We start from the raw sequence: 11,172 nt of genomic DNA, 5'->3' as shown, positions 1-11,172 counted from the left end.
GTTTAAACTTGAGCACATCTTTTAGATTAAAAAAACCAACAACATCTATTCTTGATTTAAAAATTACCAATAGTAGAAAAGCCACAATAGCCCACTGAGATCTACACCAACAGCTATTCCACTGGCAGAATGTGTAACCTTTTCTTCATCTGAATCTGTGCAGCTCCAGCCACCAGATCTTTTTATATCTTTATTTGCTTGACTAGAAGTGCATTATTCCTGAAGTAAACACTTACAGGCTGTAATCAATCAACCTTTAACTTTTTATTGATAAGATTAAAAAGAATCAAGCTCCTGAAACTTCTGCCGGAGTTGTTGTCCAGTCTTTTGGTTCCATCCACAGCTGCACAGCTGTGTATGCTGCACCCTTAGCATTTTTCAACTATCATTAGGGTTGCCTGAAGCCACCAGCATGGTCCAGAGCTTGGTGCAGGTAGAGAGCTAACAGATGTTCATAGATCCAGGAATTACATTGAGTTTTGATCAACTTTAACCTTGGAGTTCACAGCCAGCTGATACTCTGGGAATGGCTTTCTGCATTAAGCTAAAATTCATTGTTTCCTAACGGAGAGCCCTCCTCCTAAACAGTATGGAGATACTCTTTGTCTCTCTACAGGTGCCTTCATGTTTGCCCGCAGTATAAACGACTGTTGTTTATCTGCTGACAAATGACCATGAAAGTTCAACTTTTCTGCACTGAAAATCCTTTATTCTTTATTGTACATGATACCTTAATCTTTCTAAAACCTGTTTTAAATCTTTTATTCTCTTATTGGTTACTGTTACCAGTAGTAACTCTAAATGTGCAGGCTACTACCAGGCACAAAGCTGCTCACTACTGAATTGTCCCTCTGTGGAACTGCCGACCAGTATAATCGGTGCTCTGTGTAACTCCATTTCCTTGAAGCCACATGTTATTATTCACTTCATGTCTAAGATATTATGTAGAGCTGCTGTGCTGCATTTTTGCCTTAGAGATGTTTCTTGCAAGTGATGTAAGGAAAGCTGACAAGTAGAAATACTGATCATTTTCTCTATTTCTATCATGCTTTACAGGTAAGAGTGTCAAAGATACTTACAAATGTATCGGTTCCATTTCCTAGTTGAAATAATTTATCATATATAAGTAATCCAAAGCCACAACAACTTTGAATGAAAGTTTCAAAAGAACCTAGTGACAGAATTTGAAAAGGGCCCGGGAAGAAACTACCTTCAGGCACCTTAATTCCTTTACAAAGCCAAATTCACTTCCTTTTTTTTCCGAAACTGGTTTGTATTCAGTCTTGGTTCTGTGTTATTTCAGCTCTACCTCTTTTCCCTCTTTTAAATGCTGAGCATCTTTTGGTATGTTTGATAAATCTCTTTTAAACAATTCCCATCAGGCTGCCAAAAAGTCACATGTGTTGAGTGTTTAAAAAATCTCCTGGCTTTTCTGCCATGTGTATTTCTGCAAAAAAATAACTAGCTACAAATAACCAGGGATGCATGTTTTCCATGATTCATGCTGCAGAATTTACCATAGATTGGGGAACTGGTGTACAGAATCTAAGCTTTCATTTAAAAAAAAAGTTACCAGTCTCTAGGATGGTGGAGAAAGGCTTCCAAAACAGGAACTGAATACGAATCAAGTTGGGATGACTCAGATTGTTTTTGTGATTCTGCAAAGAGACAATCTGAGATAATAGCTGGGTTGTGTGAACTATTGCTATAATTTATAACACTAAAAATTCAAAATACAATGACATTCATCTTACTGTTGTGAGTTAGGTTTTTATTTTTAGTATGTGTATCAAGATATCTGTAGTGCTGATATTACTAGAGAAAGACATATGTATATAAAAGTCATTCCTATACTTTGTGGGCAACATGCAAATTTTAACCCTGACAAACATAACAGCGTTCTTTATTTTAGGCTGAGCAAAGTCAATTTTGACAAGAAGACAATAATGTCACAGGAGACTGAGTTACTGACTTACTGAGATAGGTAGCCAGCCTTAGGACAACAAAGAATTTTTAATGCATTTGTACATGTTGAATCTTGAAGCTTATGACAGAACAACATTTCCTTTCCAGATGGAGAAAGCAAAAAACAAACAAACAAACAAACAAACAAACAAACAAACAAAAAAAAACACATTGGGAAAATTTGCCAGAGCCTTTGGTTAAATGTATAAATTAGATTTGTGTTGCTTTAAATACGAAACAACTAAACCCATGCTAAACCCTGTACTAAACTTGTTTAGTACAGGCAGAACAAACTATCAGTCCAGCTAAAGGATCTCCATGACTTTTGTGCATAGCACAAGCAGGTTAAGTAAACGGTTTTAGTCTAACCAACCAGATCTCATGACTCAAGGTGAGAAAAATTCTTCTTGAGTGCTGTGCTGCATCCTTTGCCAGAAAGCTGTTTTCAATCAAAACTATATTTATCCATTATTTACCAGTTTAGTCAACTGAGGACAAATTGTTCTGCAAATATATTTAAGAAAAAAAAAAAAGAAGAAAGAAAAGAAAGCCAGGCAGCAATCAAAATGAGAAGATGACAGAAAAAAGCAACAGAAGGAGTCAGACAAAGCATATCTACAATTCCAGAGGAAACCTTTCTGTTGTCTTTATCAGGATTTGGCTGAAATCTAAGGTCAGCAGATGTGAAAGATGGTTAGGAAAATAGTAAAGACTCTAAAGAAAGAAAAGCAGATATAGAGAAGCTATTGTTGTAAAAAACAACATAAGCAAAGAAAAAGAGAGAAACTGAGGTCTAGCTGCAAACAGCCATGTGTGTAAAAGAAAAATGCAAAAGTGAATTAGAAGATGTGTGAATATTGATAATAATGAATAGAGCTGAAAAGAGTTTGGCTTTTCCTGTAGCTCTTCCTAAATGGGTACTAGAGCCGCAGGGTTGGTTCAGTATGGCTGAGAGAGAGATAAAAATAGCTGTAAAATCCAGAGAGAGATTATTCATACCTGAAGCTTATGGTGGATCACATCTAAGTAATACTTGCTAAAAGGACAGAGTTATCTGTTTAAATTATTACCAGTTTGGAAATGGCTGGGGTATTTTTGTTACAAAAAATGCATTTGGGGTCCTCCCACCAAAATATTTTAATTTGCATATTAAGCCCCCAACAAAACGACTTTACAACAGCTAATTAATGCAACAGGCATGCAGTAATAAGAATGATGAAATGATAGACACTGCAACAGATAAATGAACCTGTGGCAAGCCTTATGCAATTCAGGAAGGTCAGAGTTTAAGTTTAATCACGAATAAACCCAAATATAGTAAGAAATGTGACTGAGCTAATTAAGGCACTAGCAAATGCTCCAAAAAAAAGCAGTCTTCGCTGGGACAGTAAATGTGGAAGGTAGATTGTCGTTTAATCCACAGCAGAGACTGACACAGCTTCTGCAGCCCAAACTGCAAGTCTGCCTGGACCTCGACGCCTCGGAGCAGACCCAGGCAGTACAGGCGAACGGTCCTGTAGCCACTTTGTCCTCGCCACAGGCAGGGGCACGTCCCTGGAGCGCCCTTCCCTGCATGGAGTCGGGGACCTGGTGCAGTTCGGCAGCGCGAGCGTCCTCGGCAGCTGCAATGTGCTGCCTGCTTCAGCCCTTTTGCCTCTGAGCAAACGTGCAGAGCTACCACATGGTTTGCTGGAGGCGCTTCTTAGCCCAAAGGGTATTTTATGGCCACACTGGCCTTACATCATCACGCTTTTGCGCTGAACGGATTTCTGTCTCCGTCACAATGGTGAAGTAACAACAGACTCTGCCGTGGATTTCCCTTGATTTATTCCCTGTCAAACAAGATTTGGAAGAGTTCCTCTTCTTAAAGTCATCCAGTCCATTAGATAGAAGATAGATGGGTAGATAGCGGATGAGGCTTGTTTATTTTTTCTCCCACAATTTTCCATTTCGTGATGCAGAAGCTTTATTTGTCTCATCCCTTCTGCCCACTGATGCTCTGTCCTTCCTGGGTCAGCTTCCAGTGTCGTAGATGGTTTCCATCTTTAACTTGCCATAATTACAGCTCTCCCTGGAGATGTGGGCACTGAGCTGGCAGTCATGACAACAACATTACAAATGATGGAAGAACATGCTTTCAGTGCTTCTATATACCAGAATTATATAGGTATCTAAAACTTTTTAGGGTTTATGACTCAGAAAAGACCTTTTTTTCTTTTTTCCTTAATGTTCCAGATATGAATCAGGGTGTAGATGACTCATCACAACAAATATCTTTTGTATGGATCAGATTTGATTTTTCATGGCCAACACATTCTTGTAGCATTCTAATGAGTTGCAAAACCTCTTCAGTTTTGGGTCCCCATAAGCTTTTTCCCATGTCTTGGTTTTGCACTGGAGTGAATCCCCCAGATTGCTATCCATGGAAATTCATTGGCATATGCTTCTCCTCCAAACACACAGGTACCATGATCACATTGTCTCTGTTTTCCAAGTGAGAAGTACATTATTCTCTCTTTCCCCTGCGAAACATACTCAGTGATTTTTAGACAGAGCAAACCTAAAGAACAGTCTTGCCCAAAGCTCTCCAAACTCCCAAGGAATGCATACAGAGAGATGAACTGACACGAGCTACCCTTGAAGAGGAGCAGAAGGTGCTACAAAATTGTTTCTATGCCAAGTAAAAAAATCAATTTGTTAGAATGGACTTTAATTTTATATTGTTACTCCCCAAGAAGTAAAAGATCTATATTGATATGCACTAAAAAGCTACCTCAAGCCTTGCTGTCAAAGGGAAGCAGCATGCAGTAGCAATCCTCCAAACAGATTTGCTCTGTGATGGTAGCCAGACACGCACCAGACAGGCTGGGTGCACATCTCTCTCAAAGCACCTGCAAGCAGCAGCCACTGCCGCAGGAGATGCGAGAACACAAACATTGGGCTAAGAGCTCCATGGTCCAGCATCTTTTTCCTCTGTGAAGAACGTTTCTCTTCATCATCATACATTTTCAGCTGCCATGTATGTTTCACTAGAGTTGAGATGAGGGGCCAGTAAAAATCACCCGAGACTGCTTTTCCTAGGAAGTTCCCCAAGCCCAGCTTTGTTCTAGACATGCATACCTAAACAAAGGCCTGCACATAACTGCAAGCCAGAAGCAGACACGTTTCCCTGCTCTAGGAGGGAACTCCTCCTCTCTTCATCAACTGCTGTAGTGTCCCAGGACACAGCTTGGTCTTTGAGGGTAGCAGGAGGACACGGGCCAGTTTCGCGGCCCCAGCTCCACAGCAGGACCCTGTGTTTCCAGTTCCTACTGCCTGCCTAGCAGTGCCACCAGGCTGCCTCGCTTTCAGGAAGTGGTGCAAGCACCGGTGAACTCTCCAGCTATTAAAAGACCATCCCTCAGCCCTGCTGCACCTCCTCGAGTGTGACCCCGCTCAGGCTGCAGCCCTTCAAGTCGTCCTTCATTTGTTTGCTGGTGTGTTCCCTTAGATCTGCAGATCGCTTTGATTAGTCCAACATCTGGAATTTGTCACATGCTTTTGTTGACCGTGACCATCTGAAATATTACCCAGCAGGACTTGAGGGACTCAGTAAGGAAACAAAAACATCCTACTCATGAGAACATGTGGCAGAAATTATCAAAGGACACCATCCCAAATGGGGGTGCTGCACTTCCAAGGAGAAAGAAACCTTCTGCATGTCCCCTAAAGGGACAATTGCTTTACATAACATCCATTCCAGACACAGGAATTATTAAGTATAAATGCCTAATACATTGTTCACTAGACCTCATGTTAGGAAAGTTGGCCGTCTATTACTAATGACAGGGCTGGAGAAAAAGTATTCCTTTCATCCTCTAAATTTCAAGGATGGAAAGTATCTTCCCATGTATGTGAGTCTCCATAGATTATCTTCCCCCAGGCAGCTGAGCATCTAAGGATGCTAGGGTGCATAGTTTTGTTTGTCTGTTGCCTTCACACGCTAAGAGCAGACGCTTTGGGAAAGCTTGAGCGAGAATTGCAAAAAAATTAGGTGGAAAATGTTGAAATACATAAAATCAGAGTTTCTTAGGAACCTCAACACACTGCTGGTAAGGGACTAGGGCATGTGGAGTAGAAAGGAAATGCAGGCTAAAATTAATGTAAATGAAATCTACATATCTGCAAAATATTTTTTATCATCCACAAATGTAATTTAACTATGCAGCTGCAAACAAGTGCTCATGAAATTCAAGCACAGTTTCCAGCTTCAGTTTGGTCTCACTCCCAGCTGGGACTGAGCATGGAGAACCATAAGGACGACATCATTGTGCACTGGCAATGGTTTTGCAGGGATATTACAGGCTGTGCCAGGAGATTCTCCCTCAGAACAGACCTTGCTGGATCCTGGTTTCTGCCTGGCCGGCCTGTTTGCTTGCAGGGCACATGTGAAACCCCGTCGTCCCAGATGCAACCCAAGGAATCAGCGGGGCGCAGTTGTCCCCTGCCCGAATTTAGAGCCATCCCATCCCATTCCATCCCATCCTAATCCATCCTATCCCAACCCGGGTGTGCTCGAAGGCAGCTAGCTCCCTGCCCCCAAGCCCCCTCACACTTTCTCTGCCCTTTCAAGTAGCACTTTCAGGCAACTGCAGTCAATCTGCAGGACTGCTTTCGCAGTCTGCGTGTTTCCAGCTGCACCGGTGGCTTCAGCTGCCCCCGTGCCCAGACCCCTCTGCGCCCGTGGGGCCGCGTTCGGTTCCTCCTGCCGTGCCTGCCCCACGCGGGGCAGAGCCCGCTCTGCCCACAGGGAATTCCCGCCGGCGCCTCCCGGCGCGGCTCGCGCTGCTGGCGGCCCCTCCAGGCGCCGCGCGGGGGCGCCCGTGGGCAGCGAGCGGGGCGGCCCCGGGACCCCCGCGCCCCCGGCCGCGGCGGCGGGCCCGGGGCCCTGTCCGGGCACACGCGATAGCGGAGCTGCCTTCTTGTTGCTAAAACCGAAAGTAAAGCGTGCAACACCAGAAGCGTTTCACCTGACCGCAGCAGGCGATTTAGCATATGGGAAAACGCCATTTCAGAAGGGTTTTTTTTCTCTCCTTTGGGGAGAGGGGAAGGAGTAGGGGGACTTTTGTAAGCACCAGTTTGTTTTATTGTGGTGAAGAAAAATTGCTTTGACCTATCTTTCTCCCATTGCTTTCAATTTTATGTGCCTACATATATTTATGTTTTAATGGCGTACTGTAATGTATATTAAAAATTACCCATCCAATAAACTTTTGTAACTTCTACTTTTACACATTATACAAGTCAAAGCAAGCAGAAGCTTTTGGATGATGCCTTTTACTTATTAGAATTAACATTTTGGTATCATCATCAGCACCAGTGAGCCCTGATCCACTGGCCATGCTTGTGTTCTCTGGTCAGGACAGCTAAATGGAGAGCCAGATGCTGGAAGGAGCCGCTTCTGCAGCGCATCAAGGGCTGACACCTGATGCTGCAGATGGGTCCTCTCCARTAATGGGGGGCAATGAGCTCTGTCCTGATACGGGAGCTCCTGGGGACTGGGAAAGGACAAGGCTGATGAGTGCAGTACTGGAGGACTTTGCTGCGTTGGGTATGCACGGATCTAGGGTTTTCGTTTTTTCTTTTCCCTCTTACTTTCTCATGATGCAATGGGGGCAATATATTCACAATGTGCATTTAGGTGAAAAATAACAGCCACAAGTTCTGCAGGGTTTGAAGAGCATCTCCTGTCTTCCCAATCCTTGGGTTTAGCCTTTTATTTACCAGTGCTAAGACCAGGGAAGGCAGGTCCCCCAAACCCAGGCACCTCCGCACACACTTCCTTTGCTCAATGACCCAAGTGCTTCGCATTGCTCCATGCTGTGAAGGAAACCCCAGCTCCCCATTTACTCCGAGTCCACACACTCAGCGGCGTAAGGAGCCATCCCACTTCCTTGGGCCAGCTGAGAAGACAACTCAACCTCCCATTGGGTAACGGGTCTTCGCTGTGGGCACCCATTTCTCCTGCATGTCATCCCAGGCCTTTTCTCCTTGCCTATCTCCCCTGTTTTTACCTTGAATGTAGTTTATGCCCTGTTTACCAATATTAACTTGCAAATTTGGGCCAAGCTTAATGGGGAATGAAGGCATAAAGAGTGGGCTGCTGCAGGTCTCTGCTCCTGTTGTGGCAGGTTCATGCTCCTTTGCAGATTTCTGGACCGGTCAGAGGGGTCCTGGTGAGCAGTGAGAGTTTGTCCGCAGGGAGAGACGTAGAGCTAGAACATTTCAGCAAAGAAGGTGACTTTATTAGCAGCGGTTCTGTGGCTCTAACTGCACTAGGTGATAACACACTAGCCTTTGAATGGAAACATTAGCCCCTCTGTTGGAGGGAAGTAGTAAATTTATTAAGGGACGAGCTGAAACACAGAGGGTAGCCAGGGAAGTATTTTGGTTGTTTAGAAGTGCTTAAATGGTCTGAAGCCTCACAGACACCTCTAAAGGAGGCAAATTTGAGACAGCAGCATCTGGTAGCAGCAGAGTAGAGATGACACCCTGGAGGCAGGAAAACCCTGCGAGATCAGGAGATGTCATGAAGAGAGAAGTTCTGCATCAGCCTTAGCCCTTGCTGCCATCCAGCCTTTCCCTTTCTCCTGTTTCTTATAATTCTTTAAATTTCAAAAAAAAAAGATAAAATAGAGGTAAGGTTAGAGTAAGGAGCTTTTGTGGTCACCATAGGAACATGCAAGAGGGATTGATGGAGTGAGAATCAGAGCACCAGAGGTCAAGAACCATGAACAGACAGAAAATCCTTAAAAAAAAAAAAAGAAGATGTAGAGGGAGAAGGAAGAAAGAATTTAAAAGAACAGATCAGTTAGATAAAGAACAGTACAGAACAGTATATTAAAAGAGATGCACTTAAAACTCTCCAAAAAAGTCATGGCTTCCAGGTTATACATTCCTCTCAGCAAAGAGGTGCAGTATCAAAAGGTATATTAAAAACGCCTGAACACTTGGATCTTTCAAAAAGGCAAGGGAGAAGGGAGTAAGGAGGTGAATAGGCAAGTGATTATTCAAGAAAAGCTTCTTTCTATGAAAGAGAGGGGAAAAAGAAGCCATAAGGCTAATGGATAAACCTAACACAAAATTTCAAAATCTAGTTAGTTAAAAAAAAAAAAGGAGACAACGAAGGTGAATGTATCAGACTATATTTGGGGAATAGGAAAGGAAAAGGAAGATATAGTAAAAATTTTGCAAATGCCACTATCAAGTTAAAACTTACCATAGGGCTGTAATGTTGTTTGATATTTGCTGTCCATGTCCAGCCCTGCAAGCATGTGCTCTCACCTGGACACTGTTCAGGTTCTCAGAGGTTACTCCTCCTAACAGCTTGCACAGGGATCAGCATCAGGTACCTACTGTGGAAAGCTAGAACACTAGAGGAGACTGTAACACTGCAGCGGATGTTCATTTATCTGAGCAAAGAGGAGGTAACACTTTATTGCCATGACTGCAGTGGCCAAGTCAACAGAGAAAGGGACAGACTGGAGTAAAGAAGGTTTATTTTGGATACTAGGAAATAAAAAATCTTTCTAGCGGCAGAGATGGAGACTGTCTGGAGGGGCTGTGAGCCCTGAGCTAGTGCCTGTGCGAGGGAAAACGCGTCTGCTTGCGCAGGGGTCAGCTGAGGAGACCGCAGTGGGACATGGCGCAGTGTGGAGAGCCAGGACTCGGGGACAAAGCGCTGGGAGCGGGGCCTTGGGAACACGATGCGGGAAGCTGGGCCTTGGGGACTCAGCACAGTGTGGGGAGCTGGGCCTTGGGGACACAGCGCAGGGAGCCGGGCCCTGGGGACACGGCGCAGGAAGCTGGGCCTTGGGGACATGGCGTGGGGAGCCGGGCCTTGGGGACACGGTGTGGTGTGGGGAGCCGGGCCTCGCAGCGCCCATCCGGCCTCCCGCCAGCTCTGCGGCATCGTGGCTCCTGCGGGCACGCGCCAGGCACCAACGCTCCTCCATTAGCGCTGCCGGACTGGAAGCAAAGGTGTATGATTCACAGCTACTTAATAACCCCCCGGCACGAGCGGTGGATGCCAAGTATGCTCTAATGAATCTTTAGTATCTTCCTTTGAACATCTCGGGATTAAATATGAGGTTTAGATTGGTTCCTGTAACTATTAACTTTTTGTTTTAGCAAAAATTATGTCTTTTGCACACTTAATGTATTGTTTTGTAGTGGGATGGGAAGGAATGGGAAGGTTAAGGAAGAGAAGGGAAGCGAAGGTTAAGGAAGGGAAGGGAAGGAACAGCTAAATGCAAATAGCTTTTAGTCATTCAGGATGAGTACAAACATAAGAGCTGAAAATAAATTATTGGTGATTCCCAGTGCCTCATTAAATTTACTTCAAGAACAGCCTTCTCTTCATCTTTTTTGTCCCTTTTTTTTTTTTTTTTTTTTTTTTTAATAAACATTCTAAGTGCATTCTTGTAGTACCTATTTTCTGGAACTGGTTCTTGTTCTCTATTTGCTATTTCTTGGCATTTGCATTTCATGATTTCAAAGAGTAGTAGAGGGTGCAAAGTGAAAGATGAAATGCTCTAGATTCTATATGAAGAGCATCTTACCAGAACGTGTCTTTGCTGGGTGTTTAAGCACCAGCCAGTTTGTCTCGTCTGATTTCTTTGCATTTTGAGTCCAGTTCTGTATGGCTGTGGCTGACAGCCTGGCAATTCGCCAGCTGAATTTCAGCCTCTCTTGATCCTAATTATTTGATTCCCAAGTTCTCCTCCCCTGTCAGCTCCACTCTGGTCACCGCAATTAATTCTCATTTTTTACTTCTGTACTCACCTTCAGCTCATTAATTTTTGGCCAGTCTCCATTGTTCTTCTGGCTGAGCATTTTGTTTTTTCTCCCTTCACTGGTTAGGGCCTTTTCCCTCCCTCTTTGGGTTTGGAGAGGTAAAGAATAGTTTACATTTCACCTAAAGGGAGAAATGGTGCCCACTCACCGATAAACATTTTTTCCCCCCTGAAAATAAACTTCTCTGTTCCCTCTCTTTTGTTCCTCTGTGCGGAAGTGTGTGGCTGCTTGGAGTTTCTATTCCTAGGAGTGCATTGCTGATACATGATGGTGATCAGGATGTGCACCAAAAGACCTCAGATAAACCATTCACAAATAAACGAGTTGTAGAACAGGTTTCGTTCCATCTGCCGGAGCAAATTCACACTACTG

The sequence above is a fragment of the Nothoprocta perdicaria genome, unplaced genomic scaffold (genome assembly GCF_003342845.1).
Source record: "Nothoprocta perdicaria isolate Ctin4 unplaced genomic scaffold, notPer1 scaffold_383, whole genome shotgun sequence".
Taxonomy (NCBI): domain Eukaryota; kingdom Metazoa; phylum Chordata; class Aves; order Tinamiformes; family Tinamidae; genus Nothoprocta; species Nothoprocta perdicaria.
This window is presented reverse-complemented; position numbering follows the sequence as displayed.